Source organism: Pongo pygmaeus, chromosome 15, assembly GCF_028885625.2.
Source record: "Pongo pygmaeus isolate AG05252 chromosome 15, NHGRI_mPonPyg2-v2.0_pri, whole genome shotgun sequence".
Classification (NCBI taxonomy): domain Eukaryota; kingdom Metazoa; phylum Chordata; class Mammalia; order Primates; family Hominidae; genus Pongo; species Pongo pygmaeus.
Window position 1 is genome coordinate 79,877,452 of NC_072388.2, and position 21,198 is coordinate 79,898,649.

Below are 21,198 nucleotides of genomic sequence, written 5' to 3' on the forward strand. Positions count from 1 at the left end.
CATGTGAAGAAGGACGTGTTTGCTTCCCTTCCACCATGATTGTAGGTTTCCTGAGGCCTCCGCAGCCATGCGGAACTATGGGTCAATTAAACCTCTTTCCTTTATAAATTACCCAGTCTCGGGTATTTTTTCATAGCAGCATGAGAATGGACCAACATACTTCTCAACCACCAAAGATCCCCAAATTGGGAAGAAATGGTTCCGCAACCCACTTGTAAATAAACCAGGTGAATCAACTTTGTCCATGCTAGAAGAGGATCAACTTCCTGAGATTGCAAATGACTCTGGCCTTAAAAGTATGTCTGAGACAACTTCAAACCTCTATATGTTCTGGATTTAAGTCAAGGCAAAATATCCTGAGATTGCCTTGTGCACCAAAAAGCCTGCTTCCATTTCCAACATCTTATCTTTGTGAAGCAGGGTTTTCTGCAGTGACAGCAACAAAAATGAGACTACACAGTAGAATGGACGTAAGCAACACACTTTGGGTGTCACTGTCTCCCATCACCCCAAGATGGGACTGTCTAGTTGCAGGAAAAAAAAAGCTCAGGGCTCCCACTGACTCTATGGTGAGTTGCATAATTATTTCTTTATATATTACAGTGTAATAACAGAAATAAAGTGCACAATAAATGTAATGCACTTAAATTATCCCAAAACCATCCTTCTCTCTGCCTCCCAGTCTGTGAAAAAATTGTCCTCCATGAAAAGTGCCTCTGGTGCCAAAAAGGTTGGGGACCCCTGCCCTAAAGCTATTGAAACCAAATAAAAATAATAATGATTTTTTAAAAGGACACTGCAGAAGGAAGGGGCTTCTCTTTCTGGTTCCATGTTTTCCATTTGTTGCATTTTCATTTCAGCATCCTGTGTGAGGGATATCCAGTGGTACTCAACTCCATCAAGTTCCAGCAGTACCCACATTGGGCAGCTTCCCATCAAGTTTCAGTAGCCCCACCCCCTACTCAGATTCTTACTGAATCTGACAGACACCCTCACAGTCAATCCCCCAGCTTCACCCTACCAGCATCCTGGAGAGGTGTTTCCTGCCCATCATTCGTGGTGTGGTTCCCTGCCTTCCAGCGTCACTCCGCCTTTAATTAGGAACAGTGTCCCCTCCTTGCCCAGCAACTACGGATCAGCTATGGCCCCAGTAACTCAATAAGTCTATCCACCATTCAGGGGGCTATAGCCACACCTTCTCCAACAAGGTCTGAATCCCAGCCTTGCAGAGAGCCCCTTCCAAGTTTATATCTCCTTTGGGCACTGTCTCTCAGCCCAGGGGATTCTTTCGAGTCAACTCTGTCCTTTTACAGATAGTCCCCTTATACTTAATTACATCAGGAGTCAGCAAATTTTTTTCTCTGCCACAACTATGAGCCTCTGCCAGCTGTAGCACAAAAGCACAGACAATTATAAATGAATGGGGTAGCTTGATTTGACCTGTGGTAGGCTAAATTTAGCCCATGGGATATGGCTTATCAACCTCTGCTGTATGTTAAACTTTCCCTGTTAAAATTACTGTGGGACATCTGTCTCATCTGTTTAGGGGCAAATGCTGAGTGAACTCTGAGGGACAAACGCAACAAATACGTCAAGTAGGAAAAGGAATAGAAAGTATCCTTTGGAAGTGCTAGTGACTGTATCAAAAGCAGTCTCAGTAAAATGGCTTAGGTGAGGACGATGCCAGGCTGTGGAGCAAACAGGAGGTGAAAAAGCAGAAGCACTGTGTATAAATCATTCTTTTAGGAAGTCTGCCTATGTGAAGAAAGAGATTAGTAGCTAGAAAGGAATATTTATGTGTGGGAAATAAGCCTTAGATTGCAAAATATTTGAGACTGATGCCAGGGAGGTCCAATATACAAGAAATAAGATGGCAGACTTCAGACAAGCCCTACCTACCATTAGGATCCATGCAAGCAAGTCACTTACTGTGGAGAGTCCTATGCAACCACCAACTGAGGATGTGCTACACATCTTTCCTGCAAACACTGTGACATACTTCCCCCACCCTCTGCAGTTAATTCCCAGCTTTCAAGCCTCCTGTCTTAATAAGTTACACAAATAATGGCCTTTATCCTAAAACTGCTTTGCAGTACCAGATGGTTCAGCAAACTATGGCACAGCCAATTTTAAGAGTCAGGAAGAAGATAATGATTTCTTGTCTAAGAACTCAAAGCCCATCCTTTGGCAAAAGTTTATTGAGCAGACCTTAAAATTAAAGGTCAATAGGAAATGTTTTTTAAAACATCGATAAAGTAGAAACATACTGGATTTAACGATTGGAGCACATAGCTGGAAATCAGAACATCAGAGGTACAAACGCGAGAACCACCATTTACCGAGCACCTAGGTATGACAGATACTTTGCATACAGTAAAGTATCTCTGCAAAACTTGGCTTAACCTCAGGCCAATCTTACAAGGCAGGATTTCTAACCTCTCTGAGGGCATATACTACCTCTTGTTCATCTATTCCCAGGCCCCAGAATAGTGTCTGAGTGTCTGGCACATTCAATATTTACTTCTTAAATGAACAAAGTAGTCCCTTTTTTGCAAATGAAGAACTACTGAGGCTCCCAGTAGTTAAGCAGCTAGAAAAGCCTGGATTCAAACCATAATCTTAAAGCAACCTTCTAAATAAATAGAAGACCCCACAACTGGAAACATATATAAACCAAGACAAAAAAGAATATTTATTTTAATTTGCTTTTCTGTAAAATTATGAGACTGTAACTGGTATATTACTTGCTTACATTTATATAAAGGCATAATAATGTTCAACTTTATTGAAATAATAACAGCTATTGATTTACAGTTTTCTATGGACTAATTTCTGTACTAAGGGCTTTATGTACACTCATTTGATCCTCATAACATTATTATTATCATCCCCATTTTACAGAAAACAGAACTAAGGCTTAAAGAAACAAAGTAACTTAAGTGGCAGAGCCAGGATTCAAATCCAGGCAGAAGACTATTTCCGAAATCCAACTTTTTAATCAATACACTTGTTACATGTAAATGGCAGTGGCGAGAAAGCAAAAAACAAAAACAAACAAACAAAAAAAAAACAGGTATACCAGTGAGTAAAGGTACTCTTCCCTAAAAGCAAAATAAGCTGATAAGAATAAAGTGCCTGGCTGGGCACAGTGGCTCATGCCTATAATCCCAGCACTTTGGGAGGCCAAGGTGAGTGGATCACTCGAGGTCAGGAGTTCAAGACCAGCCTGGCCAGCATGGTGAAACCCTGCCTCTACTAAAACTATAATAAATAGCTGGGTGTGGTGCTGAGCACCTGTTATCCCTGCTATTTGAGAGGCTGAGGCAGGAGAATTATTTGAACCCAGAATGCAGAGGTTGCAGTAAGCTGAGATTGCACCACTGCACTCCAGCCTTCTGGAGTAAGACACAGTAAGACTCTGTCTCAAAAAAAAAAAAAAGAATAAAGTACTTATTGTTGTATTCAAGGCTATGAGTCCCACTGCCAAAAAAAAAAAAACAGAACACACATGAGCTAGCTTAAGTGAAACAGAAATTAATTGTTTCTAAAGAATACAATAATGATGGTAGTGGTGGTGGTCATCATGCTAGAAGCCAAAATAAGCAATAATACTAATCACTCAACAATTAAATGGCCCTTTTCTCTGCCAGGCTCTGTTCTAAGCACTTTACTTGTATTAACTAACGTAACCCCAACAATAGCCCTAGAGTAAACATAGCTGTAACCAATATTACAGGTAAGGAAACAACTTCCAAAAGTTAACTTGCCCAAACTCAAAAAACTAGAAAGCTTTCTTACACACAGGCATCTCTATTCCACAACCAAAACCTAGCAGGCTCAGTTCCAGGCTGTATTTTTGCTCTAATTTCATCAGGAGTCCACCCTGGTCCAGCACCTCAGAGCAGGAGGCAGAATCAAGTGGACCAGAGCCTGCGAAGCAGAGAACTAAAGCTCATCCATTCATCCATGAGCACATTCGTTCACAAGCACTTATTCATCCATTCACGAGCACCTGTTTCATAGCAAACCCTGTACGCAGAGTAGATTCTAAATGTTTATGAGGCCAGGCACAGTGGCTCATGCCTGCAATCACAGCACTTTGACAGGCCAAAGTGGGAGGATCACTTGAACCTGGGAGGTCGAGGCGGCAGTGATCCAAGATCACACCACTGCACTCCAGCATGAGTTACAGAACAACACTTCACCTTGAAACAAAGAGAGAAAGACAGGAAGGAAGGAAGGGGGGGAAGGAGGGAGGGAGGGATGGGAAAATGTTTAACAGAATGAATTAAATGGATTCGTGTAACCACAAATACTCCCATCTCCCAAATACTCCAAGCTCCAGCATTATAGAAATTTCAGAGAGATGTGCGTATCTGATAAAGGCCTGATAAGTCTCTGAGTCATTCATAATTAGTGATAACAAGATACCAGAAACAAGTTTTAAAAACTAAAAGAAAAACTCACAAAAATATTTGCATTATATGGGAACCAAAGGGTTAATCAGCTCTTTCAAAAACACAAGAAAAAGAACAGTCCAGTAGTAAAAGACTCAAAAGATATATAAACAATTGACAGAAATCAAATGACCCTAACAAATGTTATTTGTTATTTCACTAAATAATTACAAATTAAAATAATAATAAAATGATATTCTTGTCTATCTGTTTTATACAGATGACAAAACCTCTCACTCGCAGGGTTAGCAAGGTTATATACCTTGTTGTAAGAGTGTTAACTATAAAAACTACATTAGCATGTATATCTACTATGTACCCACAAAAATTAAAAATTTAAAAAAAAAAAAAAAAAAAACACATTAGCTTTTCTGGAGAACAACCTAGCAATGCAAGTAAAAATAAATAATACGGGCCAGGCACAGTGGCCCATGCCTGTAATCACAGTATTTTGGGAGGCCAAGGTAAGAGGATCGCTTGAGCCCAAGTGTTCGAGATGAGCCTGGGCAACACAGTGAGACCTTGTCTCTACAAAAAAATAAAACAAAATTAGCCAGGTGTGGTAGTGCACACCTGTAGTCCTAACTACTCGGGAGGCTGATGTGAGAGGATTTCTCAAGCCTGGGAGGTAGAGGCTGCAGTGAGCCAAGATCGCACCACTGCGCTTCAGCCTGGGTGACAGAGTGAGACCCTGTCTCAGTCAATCAATCTGTAATATACATAGACATTGACCCAGAAAATCTATTTCTATGACTATTAACCTAGGAAGATAAAAGAAGATATTTATATAGATATATAGATATATTTTATGTATAGACATATGCATAAGAATTTCACTGTAGAAATTCTTCAGAAATTTTAATTCGCTCATCCTTTCATCCATGAGCACATTCATTCACTCCAGCCTGGGCAACAGAGTCAATGAATTTTTTTACAGTTGTAAAAGAAGAAGAAAAAAATATAAATCCACTGGATAATAATACAATAAATGTATCTAATCACTGGGATACTATTTATCTGTTAAAAGAGACAAGGTTGAATGGTAAGTGCTGACCTATAACAATACATTTTACAAAAAAAAGAAAAACATACAATAGTATGAATGTATTGAAGCTACTTTATATCAGAATCAACCCAGAGACATTACATGGATAGTGTATTCCATAATATACATGCTAATATAGTTTTTAATAATCTAGTAAATCTAGATTATCTTTATATTATTTCCAAAATTTCTGGACCAGATTATCCCAATAGGTCCCCCATCCAGCTCTAAAATTCTTTAATCCTAAGAATTTTTTTTTTTTTTTGAGACAGCATCTGACTCTGTCACCCAGGCTGGAGTGTAGTAGTGTGATCACAGCTCACTGCAGCCTCGACCTTCTGGGCTCAAGTGATCATTCCACCTCAGCCTCCCAAGTAGCAGGGACCAGAGGCACATGCCACCATGCCTGGCTAACTTTTTGATTTTTTTGTAGAGACGAGGTCTTGCTATGTTGCCCAAGGTGTTCTCAAACTCCTGGGCTCAAGCGATCTTCCTGCCTTGGCCTCCCAAAGTGTGGGATTACAGGCATGAGTCAATGCACCTGGCCTAATCCTATAAATTTTGTACACCACTGATCTTATACACAGTGTTAGTTTTTTGTTTTTTTTTTTTTTGAGACAGAGTCTTGCTCTGTCGCCCAGGCTGGAGTGCAGTGGCGCGATCTCCGCTCATTGCAAGCTCCGCCTCCTGGTTCATCCCATTCTCCTGCCTCAGCCTCCCAAGTAGCTGGGACTACAGGTGCTTGCCACCATGCCTGGCTAATTTTTTTGTATTTTTTAGTAGAGACAGGGTTTCACCATGTTAGCCAGGATGGTCTCGATCTCCTGACCTCATGATCCGCCCACCTCGGCCTCCTCAAGTACTGGGATTACAGGCGTGAGCCACCGTGCCCAGCCACACAGTAATAGTACTGCAAGTCCGCAGTGTGTCTCCCCTCTATGTTTCAGAGCCTTTTATCTATCGAGCACAATATGAAATCCAAAAAAAGGTCCAGAATTTTTACATCTATGTTGTAAATTTAAACTTTAAACATTACACCCTTATCAATGATAATTCATGTTGAATTTATTTATAGAAATCACAAATTATAATGATCTCTTACCTCAATAATAATATAAGGACCACTTTTTTTTTTAAAAAACTAAGATAATAGAACTTTTTGAACATTGAAAGAGATGAATAACTGCACAATGTGCCATATATGGTCCACTTAATCCAAAAATGTTGAGTGTGAATCAAATTCTATTAGAGGGCACTTATAAATAGCAATGAAGCCCCTTGGCAGTGGGTGGGACTGAAATTTGGAGTCAGAAGACCTGGGAACAATGATCACTCTTTCAGCTCCAGAATCCCAAGCAAATCAAATAACCTGAGACTCAACTGCCTCCTTTGTAAAAGATAAGCATGGTAAAGGAATTATATAATGCCTGTAAAAGGTGTCTGACAGAGTGTCTGAGACAAAACAGGTTCTCAATTCCTTGTTTAATGAAACAGGTACATCACTGTTGCTTTTGTTAAGGTTGTAAAGGATATCTCAACTTATCTACTTTGTTCATCTGAATTTTTGTAATATTGCACACACAACCATTCGATATTGTATTTTTAAACTACATATTAGAAGGGGCTTCTTGCTCCCAAAACTCTATTTCTTGGCATAGTCTTTTCTACCATAAATATGCAAAAAATGTGTTATCTCAGAAACTCAGGGAGAAAGCATACTTACAAAGCACACCCCCAAAACTCCGAGGTGCTGTTCTCTGAGCTCAACGCTCTTTTTAGGCACATATGTCTGCCTCCTATCATTTCTTCATGAGGTTCAGGGCAAAGGGCCTAGTCAAGCAGATGATCTTTGGTTGCCCCTACACTTTCCCCAAACCACCTACAAATAAACAAAACAAGGGGGTAAGACATACCTACAACTTTAAACATTTTTAAATAATGAAATATGAAAATTAGGTCCCTATGTACAGACTATGGCATAACACAGAATAGAGAAAATGCTCCTAGAATCATTCAAAAGCCCAAGTGACCTCACTACAATTCTTCACATCCAAGTGCCCAGCCCACATATTGTCACTGGTGACTTCCATCCATGCCTGGTCATCCCTGGGGCTTACCAGAGTTCATGCTCCAGTGTGAACCGCAGCCCAAGTCTAGCCAAAAGTACTATGAGCACGTCTAAAAGTTGGTAACTAAGTCAGGTAATACAGTTAACATGTTACTGCTGAATGTGGTGAACCAATTGTACTTCCAAGGCAGTCTAACACTCCTAAAGGAAATATTTTATAAGCTGCCCAGTTCTTCCCATACTCAGTGCTACAATTAAATAAATAAGAATAAAATGCCTTTGGTTGTAGAAAAGAGCTGTGGACAGAAATATTTTCAATTAATTGTGACTGCTTTCAAAGCAATCTGTAAGAATCCACAGGAAGTGATCCAGAGAACTGGGAGTTGTCTACGTAAAAGATAGATCTGGGAATACATCTATAAACCATTTCAAGAAAAAAAAGGTATTCTGAAAAAGTTAATCAAAATAAACTGTCAAGAAACAGTTCAAAGAGACCCAGGTTATGCAATGGCAGACAAGATACGCTGAGACAACATAGGCACGGTGCACACTTCACTCTTCTAACAAAACAGCCACCATCACCCATGAAATGAGTCACAGGCACAACCAAATTTATGTGTGCCAATGTGAAACTGCCAAAGTTTTAACCTTATCTCTGTGCTGTCCCATACAGCAGTCACTAGACACATGGCTACTGAGCTCTAGCTCTTGCCAGGTCAAACTGACATGTGCTATACATGTAAAATACACCAGATTTTGATGACTTAAAATTTTTTTTTTTAATGTATAGCCAGGCATGGTGGCGAGTGCCTGTAATCCCAGCTACTCCGGAGGTTGAGACAGGAGAATCGCTTGAACCCAGGAGGTGGAGGTTGCGGTGGGCCCAGACCACGCCACTGCAGTCCAGCCTGGGCGACAGAGCCAGACTCCTTCTCAAAAAAAAAGTAAAAATCTCAATAAGTTTTATATTTACTCCATTGAAAACATTTTTCTATATTGCGCTAAATAAACTATTATTTAATTTCACTAGTTTCTTTTTACTTCTTTAATGTGGGTACTACAAAATTTAAATTCACCTGAGTGGCTCACACTGTATTTGTATTAGACAACACTAATCTGCATAATTTAAAAAAAATAAACAACAAATGCTGAGCACTTGCAGGGTGCCAGGCACTGTGCTAGATACTTTACATAATACTCAAATCAATGCGGCAATTAATGGTAAGGTTTTACCAGACGCCTACATAACAGATTGGCTCCATCAAACCAATAAAAGATGCAGTTGGGATTCAATGTCAGGTATTTTTACGAAATAATTCAATTAAGCGACTGCTAACAGCTAAGGCTGGGGCAAATCCCATGATGGCACGGGAAAGAGAGGTCACTAATACAGCGTTCCCGAGAGTAGCACGCTTTCTGTGACTACAAAACAGGTATAAAAAAAAAAAAATCAAGTTCTATAGCAGGACAGGCAAGCAAATGTCAGACGGTTCTCTGGAGGACCTACCGAATGAGTCCAATCTCCTGTCCCTTAAAGCTTCACAGTTGGTAGCGGTAGAGCAAGCTGCTCCCAAAGGAAGGACAATGTAGTCCAGATTCGCTGGGTAACCTGGCCAGGACCTGACCGCGGACACCCCTGCCCAGAGAGGGAGGCCTCGGGATGACAGGCGCGCCGTCTCCCCTCACCTCTGCACGCACTCCACCCATCCACCGCCCCACCCCAGATCCCGCGCCGCTCTGAGGTCCCTACACCTGGGACGAGGGGAAGTGGGACTAAAACGTCTACAGTAAGACGGGGAAGTGGTCAAAAAAGGGCAAGGGGGAGGTGGGGGCAGGTACCTGAGACGGAGGATGACCCCAGTTCCTTAATGCGGGATCATCGCCTAGGCCCCACCCGGCTCCCGCGGCTACCAGTGACCCAGAAGGTGCAACTGACCAAACGCAGCGACTCAACCGACTCTGCTCTCCCCGGACTCGCAGCTATGGCAACTTGAACTAGCCGCCCAGCCACAGCGAGAATACAGGACCCCGCTGCCGCCGCTTGGCCCTCTGGGAGTTGGAGTCCATCTCGGCCTCACGATCAAGGAGTTACCAAGGGAGAGCGTCCCGAAAAGGAACTGCAAATCCCAGGATGCCATATAGCTGGCCTTCGGGTAACTTTCCCGGAAAAAAGCCTGATCCCTCGGCCGCGCCCTCTTGCCCTGCTCTATTTTTTTTTTTTTTAAAGGACCAGCCTCCTTTGTAGGCGGCAAACTCCAGATAGAAAGTGAATAAAAATGCTTCCTTAGCCTTGACTGTAATTTTACTCCTTGGGGGACAAAAGGAGTCTCCCAGGACTACGGTAAGATGGGGAAGTAGTAGAAAAAGGGCAAGGGAGCGGTGGGAGGACAGGGAAAGACAATTTCTAGCACTGAAATGTAAAAATCCACTTAATACCAGGGTCCAGTATATTGTTCCAAAGACACAAATTCTTAGAAGCGGACGGGAACAGAGAAGATTATGTAGTCCAACCTGTTTGGCCTGGAAAGAGTAAGGGACTTGCCTAAGATCATATGCCTTATTCACGGCACACCAAAAGTAGATGTGAGGCTGTCAGCTCATTACTGCTGCTACTTCAGTCTACGTGTCATCTCCTCACTCTAGAACATAAAAGAAATGTTTTCCACTCAGTGGAGTTAGTTTCAGTCACGAAGAGAATGAAAACCTCAAAAAAAACTGAACTTTGGAAAGCTAAGAAGTAACAATTAAGTTAGTCATGTGAATTGCCCTTCTTCTCTGCTAAAAAGACCACTTCCCCTTCCTTCTTTGAGGCTAAATTCAAATATTACCTGATCTGTGAAAGCTTTCCTGGCTACGTGAAGAAGAGCTAGATCATGTTTAATAACAAGGGTTCCTTAATCTAATAATTCTGTGCTCTATAATCCATTTCCCAGTTGGTCCCCTCTATTAGCCCTTCAAAGGGACCTAACCTTTTTTTAAATTTTTATCTTTCTTCTCACCCTTTCCTCACTTGCCCTTCTCCGTTCATATCCCTCTCTCTCTTTCTTTCTCTCTCCCCCACTTTCTCTCCTTCCATCCCTCTTTACCCCTCCCTCCCAAAAGGCAGAGTCATAAATAATTAGCACATAAATTTGATATAGTCGAATTATTCAAATATTTTTTTCTGGCCAACACTGAGACATAAAACTATCTCATATTGGTTTGAACATAAAATAATTCTTCTAAAGACCTCCTATGCATTTGCAACTATCTTCAAGCTGCTTACTTGAAATTGTTCCTCAAGAATACACTCCACCAGACAGAGTTTAAGATAATTCAGAACAGCCATAAAATTGCCCCGTATGCATGCAAAAGCATAATAATAACTGTTTATTTGTAAACATTTTAACTTTCAAAACAATTCTATTTATTCATGTAATTCAGCAAATGTATGCTGGATATTTCTAGGATCCAGACATTGTTTTAGACACTGAAGGTGCAGTCAAAATAAATAAACAACATAGACCTTGCTTTCAAATTGCTCAGCGCCATGTGAGAGAAAAAGACAATAAATGATTACAAATCTCTGTGTAATAGAATACTGCATAGGTTTCTATGGAAAGACATAAAAGAGAACCTTTCTGAAGAAGTGATAATCAGATCAACTGCAGGAGAAATGTCTACCAAAAGAGCTAATGTAATCACAAGCTACATTAATAAAAACTGATTGTCCACAGCTTTTTCTCCCTGGTTCAACCATATTTAGAGAATTGAATTCTGTTCTAGAGGCCTTATTTTTCAAAGTGATATTAACCAAATAAATCAAACATTACAGGACACAACTGGGACCAAAGGGTTAAAAATCAGATATTTTAGTTCATTTTGATCAAGAAATGCTTAAATATGTTATTAAATTCATAGCAGCTGTTTGTCAGCTGTGGTGTGCTCTCAGTCAACAGATGTGGCATCCCAAAAAAATGTAGTGAAGTCAGGCCGGGGGTGCTACTCTCTCACCTGTAATCCCAGCACTTTGGGAGGCCGAGGCGGTGGATCATGTGAGGTCAGGAGTTCGAGACCAGCCTGGCCAACATGGCGAAACCCCATCTCTACTAAAAATACAAAAATTAACCAGGTGTGGTGGTGGGCACCTGTAATCCCAGCTATTCGGGAGGCTGAAGCAGGAGAATCATTTGAACCCAGGAGGCAGAGGTTGCAGTGAGCTGAGATGGTGCCACCGCACTCTAGCCTTGGTGACAGAGTAAGACTCCATCTCAAAAAAAAAAAAAAAGTAGTGAAGTCACATCACTGAATCTTCGTTTTTTATGTCTTAACAAAATAGACAAAATGAGTTAAAGCCAACAAAATAGATTTTACATGAAATTGTTTCATAACTCCCAAAGATATGTATTACTTGTAATCAATATGGCCAACACACATTATACAAACACAATACCATACTCAAGCAGAATCATCTGAGCTTAGATTTGGAAAAACCCACAAAGAGTATTGATATGGTCTGGCTCTGTGTCCTCACCCAAATCTCATCTTGAATTGTAATCCCCACATGTTGGGGGAGGAATCTTGTGAGGGGTGATTAGGTCATGGGGCAATTCCCCCATGCTGTTCTCATGATAGTGAGTGAGTTGTCAGGAGATCTGATGGTTTTATAAGAGGCTTTTGCCCACTTCTCTCTCCTGCCACCATGTGAAGAAGGATGTGTTTGCTAACCCTTCTGCCATGATTGTAAGTTTCCTGAGGCCTCCCCAGCCATGCAGAACTCTAAGTCAATTAAACCACTTTCCTTTGCCAGGTGCGGTGGCTCACACCTGTAATCCCAGCACTTTGGGAGGCCGAGGCAGGCAGATCACGAGGTCAAGAGATCGAGACCATCCTGGCTAATACGGTGAAACCCCGTCTCTACTAAAAATACAAAAAATTAGCCAGGTGTGGTGGTGGGTGCCTATAGTCCCAGCTGCTCGGGAGGCTGAGGCAGGAGAACGGCGTGAACCTGGAAGGCAGAGCTTGCAGTGAGCCGAGATCGCGCCCCTGGGCGACAGAGTCAAGGTCTCAAAAAAAAATAAAATAAAAAAAAAAACCCAGAAAAAAACAAAACAAGACAAACAAAAAAAACCCACTTTCCTTTATAAATCACCCAGTCACAGGTAGTTCTTCATAGCAGGATGAAAACAAACTAATACAAGTATCATTTGCAGTACTTTTCTTTTGCAAACCATGTATTATAGATAGGGGCACACAGAGGTTACATGATGTATTAGTTTACTAGGGATTTGATTAAATACCACAGAATGGGTGACTTAAACAACAAAAATTTATTTCTCACAGTTCTGAAGGCTGCAAGTCCGAGATCAAGGTGTCAGCAAGTTTAGGTTCTCCTAAGGTCTCTGTCTTCGGCTTGCAGAGTTCCATCTTTTCTCTATATCCTCAGATAGGCTTTTCTCTGTATGAGCACATACATGGTTTCTCTCTCTTCTTGTAACGACACCCGTTATATTGAATTAGAACTTTATATTATAGCCTAATTTAAACTTAACTACCTCCTTAAAGGTCCCATTTTCAAAAAACAGTAACATAGGGGGTTAAGGTTTCAACATGTTTTCCCCAAAATTGTACCTATTCAGGATTAGTGTCATCAATGATCTTCTCATTACGTAATACCTTGATGGAGGTAGATGCGGGAGATATTTTTGATATGCCTCGCCCACAACACCCCTTAACTGGGAATGATTCTACCCACAGTGTTGGGCCCCTATAGCCTTGTCTATGTTATACAAAGCCCCTAACTGTCTCACCATGGCTGATTAGACAAGGAGTAGACAGACACCTGAGACAATTTGGGCCAATCAGGCTCTTTATCCTTTGAGAATTTAAAATGAGGACTCAAGCTCCCAATTGGTTGCTAGATTAGTCTTGATGTACAGGTAAGAGCTGAGGCTGCCACAGAGAGGTGACCGTCTTCACCTGTGTTCAAGAAGCAGCTGATAATACTAACCTGCAGAGACAGAGAGAAGTGAGTAAAGCAGTGAAAGGAAATAAACTACACAACCACAAGGAAATGAGCACAAGAGAATACAGCCCCGGTTCCTGACAACTTCCAAGTTCCTGGATCCAAGCCTTGTTATTCCCATTTGTATTTCCTGTACTTGTTTTCCACAATACACTAGTGGCAACTAGAGGTGGTTAAATGCACAGATTCTGGGCTCAAACCACTTGGATTCAAGTCCGTTACAATACCTATCAGCAATGTTACTTCAAACAAGTTACTTAATCATTCTGTGCCTTCATTTCTTCCTCTTCTAAATGTGGACAATAAAAATAGCACTTCACGTGTAGAGGTGTTTGGGGGATGAAATAAATTAATGTGTGTAAAGCACTAAGTGTAGTGTCTAATTCATGGTAAGCATTATTGAATGTAAGCTGACATTATATGTAAGCTGACCAATACTATGACATCCTAAAAATGTTAGTTCCGTGAATATTGGTACTCTATTATTTTGTTCTAGACACTTAGAACAAATAATTTATTAATACCTTGATGCCTCATGATGCATCATGTTAATGCCTCACGATGATTTCCCTTTTGAAGCCTAAGATTAGTTCTGCTGATTGAAATCTAAAGAGCCTTGACTGAGGTTATACTAATGAGATCACCAGCCTGTAAGATCCAAGATGCTAATTCTAGATCTAGTTTCTTGAGCAGTTTCATCAGAAACACTTTTGAACCATACAAAACATTAAATACCTAGATGAACTAATCAATAAAAAGGTTCTGGAATGGGGCTAGTCTAAAAGCATTGACATGACCATTCTAACCCAACTCAACTAGAATGAATAAATGTAGAGAAGGGAAGACAACTATTATGTAAGAAGCTGTGGGTGGCAGACAGAGGTAGTGCTGTTTCAAGGAGAAGGGACAGAAGTTGTATTTCACCAATAACTTCCAAATTTATACAACTATGAAACAACAACAGCTGATACGGCTTGGTTCCGTGTCCCCACCCAAATGTCACGTGGAATTGCAATCCCTAATGTTGGGGGTGGGACGTGGTGGGAGGTGATTGGATCACAGCAGTGGATTTCCCCCTTGCTGTTCTCATAATAGTGAGTGAGTTATCACAAGAACTGTTGTTTAAAAGTGCGTAGCACTTCCCCCTTCACTCTCCCTTTCTCCCACTCTGCCATGTGAAAAAGGTGCTTGCTTCCTCCTCACCCTTCAAAGCACCATGATTGTAAGTTTCCTGAGGCCTCCCTAACCATGCTTCTTGTACAGCCTATAGAACTATGAGTCAATTAAACCTCTTTTCTTCACAAATTACACAGTCTCAGGTGGTTCTTTACAGCAGTGTGAGAATGGACTAATACAACAGCACACTAACTATGTCCATGTGACACAAAAATGTATTTGAAATACCAAAATTTTCCTCAAATGTTTATTTTTTTCACCTTGGCTCTCTCCTTATCTCCATTTCTGTCAGCTACACTGTTCTGCACTCATGGCCTTAGAGATGGGATGTGACCACAGAAAGCAGAAAGGGAGGGGAGCTGAGAAAGAAAAAGAAGAAAATGAAGCATTTTCTTCCTGGATTTTGAATATTAAACACAAACATTCTCAGATAGGACACGATGTGTAATTTGTTGTAGGACCATGTGAAAAATGAATATGTTAAGCCCTTTTGCAAAACTGATTAAGATGTCAAAATGGCAACAACACAGCATTAAACTAAGCACTGGGCCTTTCTGAATACAGGGCTCTGAGTGATTGCACAGGTCACAAACCCAAGAAGTCAACCCTGCTGTCACAAAGGAGTCATGCTATAAACAAATGATTTGGAAGGAAATACCATGAACAAAAGAAAAGAGATTCCCCCCAAAAGAAAAGAGATTCCTGACTGGGAATGTGGTAACAGAGAAGAAGGGGGTCCTGGAAAGGGAGGAATAGGAGGTTGGGAGGCAGACCTGCAGGCGTAGGGAGAAAGTCTATGTTGACAGAGTGCCCAGCCTCCACTCAAGCAAGCACTATTCATAGCTTGAAACTGCCTGTTCTGTCCATAGGCATCAGAGGAGGATGTTACTTCAAAAGTAGCCTGCATTGTTCTTGGTGACTGTCCAGCACAAGTGATGACCACCTACATCATTGGATTTTGCTTTGTTCCCTCTAGCCAACACAGATGGTCAAGCTCCCTTATAGTATCACTGCACAGTTATAAGTCATAAGACAGAAGACACCAAGTATGATGTTATAGGTAAGTAAAAGGGAAATCCCCCAAATCTTGATTAGATGGGACTAAATGGAACTACTCAAAATTCTCTGTCAATCAAGTCAGTGGTGAAATTCACTCACTTTACATTGGCAGAAAACAATCATAAATGGTTGTTGATGCTTTCTACATCAAGTTTGCAAGTTACCTTCAAGTTTAAGAAGAGTCAGGATAAAAAACAAGATATTGCAAGGATAATATTGCCTACTACTCAAAGAATCATCTTTAGCCATTCATTGTGCTGAAGCCCTGTTGATCCCATGAAGTTCTTTTCAACCGCACACTTACTAACTATAGATAATTATCACTGCCAAGAGCATCACAGATATAAAACACACTAATTCATATGCATTTAGGTCAAAGTGAGCCACTATTAATGTGCCAAGCCAAAATTGCAAAATATTTCTGTAGTTAAACAATATAGCTAATCAATAAAGAGGTTATGGAATGGGGCTAGTGGAATGCTCCACTTTAATGAGTACTTTTTGAAAAAAGGTAAAACACATAGAGACATAAATTGCCAAACACCACTTTCTAATATTTTAACCATGCTAATAATTCCTCTACAAGAAGGAAAAAGTAGTGTTCTATAGCCATTCTCATTCATTTGTTACATTTAAAAGGGTTTTGTGTGTGTGTTTAAGGGACCTGAGTGCTCTCTTCTCTTTATTTAACCTGATCACAAAGATTGGTCATCATCTTATCTCATGTGTTTATTTGCCCCATTTTGAAAGTTATGCTAAGGAAAGAAAATTGTCTTATTAATTGTCATAGCAATTTGTTGAGCAATTTGTTGAGCAGACTATTAGAACATGGTTAGCCCTAAGGCATGTTCCAATTTGCTGAACTGAAACTGTAGGCATAAGAGTTTTTGCCTACATTATAATTGCCACTAAGCCAATTTCATGCTGTCTAAATCTTGATATAAAATGTTATAGATCTCAGCATACCACTTTTGTTCCCAGCAAAGGTGGAGTAACAGAGACCAGATGTACCCTCCCACTGGAATTATACCAAAAAAACAGGCAAGATATATAAAGCAATGCTTTTCAAGGCAGTGGTTATCATACCAAGAAAGACCATGATCCCTGAAAGACAGGAAACAAATAAAGCAAGCCTTATGATTGCCACAACTTACTGCCTTGAGAGAGTTTCCAAGTCATGGTGCAAGGAGAGGGAACCCAGGCAGAGTCCAGTGGATTCTTTAATTGGGGAGACAAAGCTGAGAGTTTGGGAAGATGCAGGTAGGTGGAGTTTGCAGGACAAACTACAGGAGTTAGAGAGCTATGTAGAGAGAAAACTTCAGAGAAATATAAAGGGTCTCCATGGAAGGTTCAGCAGAGTACTAATCATTACACACACGTGAAAAAAATGAGGCTGGAGAAAAAAGCAACTAGCAAGATTGGAGGTAAAATTGTCTGTGGCTCACAGGGGACCAGGAACAGTGACTCTTCCCACCAGCCAGATTTGAAATACCTCATAATTCATGGAACACTGGGTAGAGTAATCAGAAGGGTCTTGCCTAGGGAATGAGGAATAATTAGCCCCAGATTATATGCTGTGCTAGTCCCACTTAATAAAGCTTAAAACCAAGATCCACAAATCCTCAATTGTTTCAAAGTAATTTACATCTGACAACAAATCTCAAGAATATTTACATGAATGCAATAATTCCGGTGCCAAAAAGGGTAATATTTACAATATCTGCCATCCAAACAAAGATTATCAGGCATACAAAGAAACAGAAAATGCAACCCATTTTCAGGAGGAAAATCAACCAATCTAAACTGACCCAGAATTGACAAAAATATATATATATTTGAATTATCAAACAAGGACACTGTTGTATGTTGAGTTTTGTTCCCCAAAAAGATATCTTGAAATTCTAATGCCCAGTATCTGTGAATGTGACCTTATTTGGGAATAGCATCTTTAACAATACTTAAATTAAGTTGAGGTTATAATGGATTAGCATGGACCCAAATACGATGACTGATGTCCTTGTAGGAAGAGGGAAATTTGGACACAGAGACACACAAAGAGAACGCCTGATGATGACAGAGAAGAGATTGCAGTGATATAACCCAAAGGATGTCAAGGATTCCCAGCGACCATAGAAGCTAGGAACAGTCAAGGAAACATCCACCCACAGAACTCTCAGAGGAAGTATGCCCCACCAACACCTTAACTTTAGACTTCTAGCCTCCAGAACTGTGAACAAATTAATTTATCTTATTTTAAGCCATCAAGTTTGTGGTACTTTGTTAGAGCAGCCCTAGGAAACTACGATAGATATCAAGGCAATTATTGTATTTTAGATGTTCAAAAAGTATTATACAAAGAGATATGGAAAATATGAAAAAAGCCCCAAATTGAACTTCTGGAGATGGAAATCCATTTTATGAGATAAAAAAGACATTGGATGGGATTAGTGGCCAATTAAATGTTACGGAAGGACAAAAAATAATACTGAATTTGAAGACATAGCAAAAGAAACTATCCATAATCAAAGACAAAAAGGAAAATAATTTTTTACTGAGAAAAGTATGAATATTCTCTTTGTGAGACAATTTCAATTTGCCTAATAAGTGCAATAATCGGAATGCTCAAAGGAGAGGAAAGTGATAAGGGGGAAAAAACATATATGCAGAAATGGAGAAACAATGGCTAAAAATTTTCCAAGTCTGATGAAAACCATAAACACACAAATCCAAGAATCTCAAAATACCCCAAGCACAGGAAACTTGAAGAAAAGTACATCAAGGCACATTACAGTCAAATTGCTCTCAACCAGTGACAAAATCTGAAAAGCAGCCCGAGTAAGAAAAAAAAAAAAAAAAAAAAAAAAAGCAGATTATAAAGGAGCAAAGAAAACTTTGACATAAGATTTGTCCTTGTAAACAATGCAAGCAACAAGAAAATGAAGCAACGTTTTTAAAGTACTGAAAGTTAAAAATAATGTCAATCTATGATTCTGTACCTAGTGATGATATCCTTTTTTAAAACGAAGACAAAATTAATACTTTTCCAGACATAGAAAAGCTGGAATAATTTATAACCAGCAGATATGTATGACAAAAAAATTAATGAATGTCATTCAAGCAAAAGGAAAGTGACAGCAGTGAAAAATATGCATCAATACTAAGAAATGAGAAAGACCAGAACGGGTAACTGTCTTATTATTTGAATCCCTTTAAAAGATAATAACACTGTATTATGGGATTTATAACCTATGTATGAGTAAAATGTATGGTGACAGAAGCATAAAGATTAGGCAGGAGAGGAGAAATGGAGTATAAACAAGCATTCAGCAAGTATAGTGTTGAAGGGTTCTTTTAAACCACGTATAAATTGGTAAAATATCAACTGAATGTAGACTATGATAACTTAAATGTACATGCTATAAATCTTAAAGCAATGAGTATAATAACCAGAGTTATGGCTAAGATTCAGCAAAGAAGATAAAACGGAATCATAAAAATTCCTTAATTAGTCCCAACATACGTTTAAAATAAAAGGAGAATTGGATCAAATAACAATGGAGAAAATAGAAAACTAATAGCAAGATTATCCACTTAAACCTAATGTGAATAATGACATTAAATGTAAATGATCTATACAACCCAAACAAAAGGCAGAGATGGTGAGACTGAAAGCAAGACCCAACTCTATGCTATTTATAAGAACTGCACATTAAATATAAAACTCAAAGAGGTTAAAGTATGAAAAAATCATACCATGATAACGCTGATAAAAAGTAAGTTGGATTGGCTCTACCAATAACAGAAAAGTAGATTGAAGAGCAAAGGATATCACAAGGTATAAAGAAGGCCATTTAATAACAATGAAGGGAACAAGAAAATAATAGTCCTAAACACGTATTTACCTAATAATAGAACTTCAAAATACATGAACTTCAAATTGCATGAAGAAAAACCTGATAGAAATGCAATGAGGGGGAAAAAAAAAATCCCCAATTGTAGCAAAAAAATTTCAGTACCCATGTCTCAACAATTGATATGACAAGTAGACTTTAAAATTAGCAAAAATACAAAAGACTTAAACAATACTATCAACAACTTGACCTAATGACATTTGTAGAACACACAACTCCACAAAAGCTGATCACATATTTTTTTCAAGTACACACTGAACATTTTACCAAGATTGGCCATATTCTGAATCATAAAATGAGTCTCACTAAATTTAAAAGTGTTCAAGTTATATAAACTATTTTCCCTGTGTATAATAGAATTAATTTAGAAATTAATAACAGAATATCTGAGAATTCCTCAAACATTTGGAAACTAAATAACATGCTTCTAAAGATCAAGGAAGAAATCTAAAAGAGAAATTAAAAAGTGTTTTAAACTGAGTAAAAATGAAATTACAAGATATCAAAACCTGTGGGATGTCTCTAAAGTAGTACAGGGAAAGTCTACAGCACTACACACATACAATATTATAAAAGAAAAATGGCCTCAGATCAGTTACCTCAGTCTTAAGAAACCTCACCTTAAGAAGTAAAGAAGAGCAAATTAAACCCCAAGTAGGCAGAGTAAAAAAATAATAAAGATCAGAGCATATATCAATGAAATAGAGCACAAAAAAAAGAGAATCTAAGAAACAAAAATTTGCTTCTTTGAGAATATGAATAAAATTGATAAAGCTCTGGATAAAGTACTTAGGTGAAAAAAAGAAGATACAAATTATCAACATCAGGTATGACAGAGTTGACGTTAGAATAGATTATATAAATATAAGAGGATAAGAGAATATTATGAACAAACTCATGCCAATAAATTCAACAATTTAGATGAAATAGACAATTCATTATATGACACAAACTGCCCAGGCTACCTCAAGAAGAATTATATGACTTGAATAACCCTAAATCTATGTTTAGAAACTGGATAAAAACCTTCCAATAAGGAAAATGCAAGGTTCCAACAGCTTCACTGGTGAATTCTACCAAATAAGTAAGAAAGGAATGATATCAGTTCTACACAAACTCCTATAGAAATTTAAAGAGGAAGGAATATTTCCCAACTTATTCTGTGATGGAAGAATTAATTGCCTTCATACCAAAATTTGACAAAGAAGTTACAGAAAAGAAAACAACAGACTACTACCCCTTGTGAACGTCCATGTAAAACTTTTAAACAGAATTTTAGCAATCCAATGAAGGAGTATATTAAAAAGATGATAAACACGGCTGGGCACGGTGGCGCATGCCTGTAATCCTAGCACTTTGGGAGGCTTGGGCGGGCGGATCAGGAGATCAGGAGTTCCAGACCAGCCTGGCCAACACGGTGAAACCCCGTCTCCACTAAAGATACAAAAAATTCACCGGGCGTGATGGCGGGCGCCTGT

The 21,198-nt window shown here is 39.3% G+C and overlaps 1 protein-coding gene across 20 annotated transcripts in view; it reads right to left on the reverse strand.

Annotated features, from left to right (window-relative positions):
• The window catches only part of CEP128 (centrosomal protein 128), a 465,504-nt gene that overhangs the window by 438,227 nt on the left and 6,079 nt on the right, over nucleotides 1–21,198 (reverse strand). For 4 of the 20 annotated variants that reach the window (XM_054449611.2, XM_054449607.2, XM_054449604.2 and 1 more), the window contains exons 1-2: nucleotides 9,410–9,647; nucleotides 7,226–7,381 (exon numbers count right to left, since the gene is read on the reverse strand). The exons of 3 other annotated variants lie outside the window; for them this stretch is intronic. The gene's annotated coding sequence lies outside the window, so the exon portion shown is untranslated. Of the gene's footprint in view, nucleotides 1–7,225; nucleotides 7,382–9,077; nucleotides 9,648–12,890; nucleotides 13,109–21,198 lie in introns of those variants that run through there. 13 more of the 20 variants (XM_054449605.2, XM_054449595.2, XM_063651938.1 and 10 more) reach the window with 10 other exon arrangements.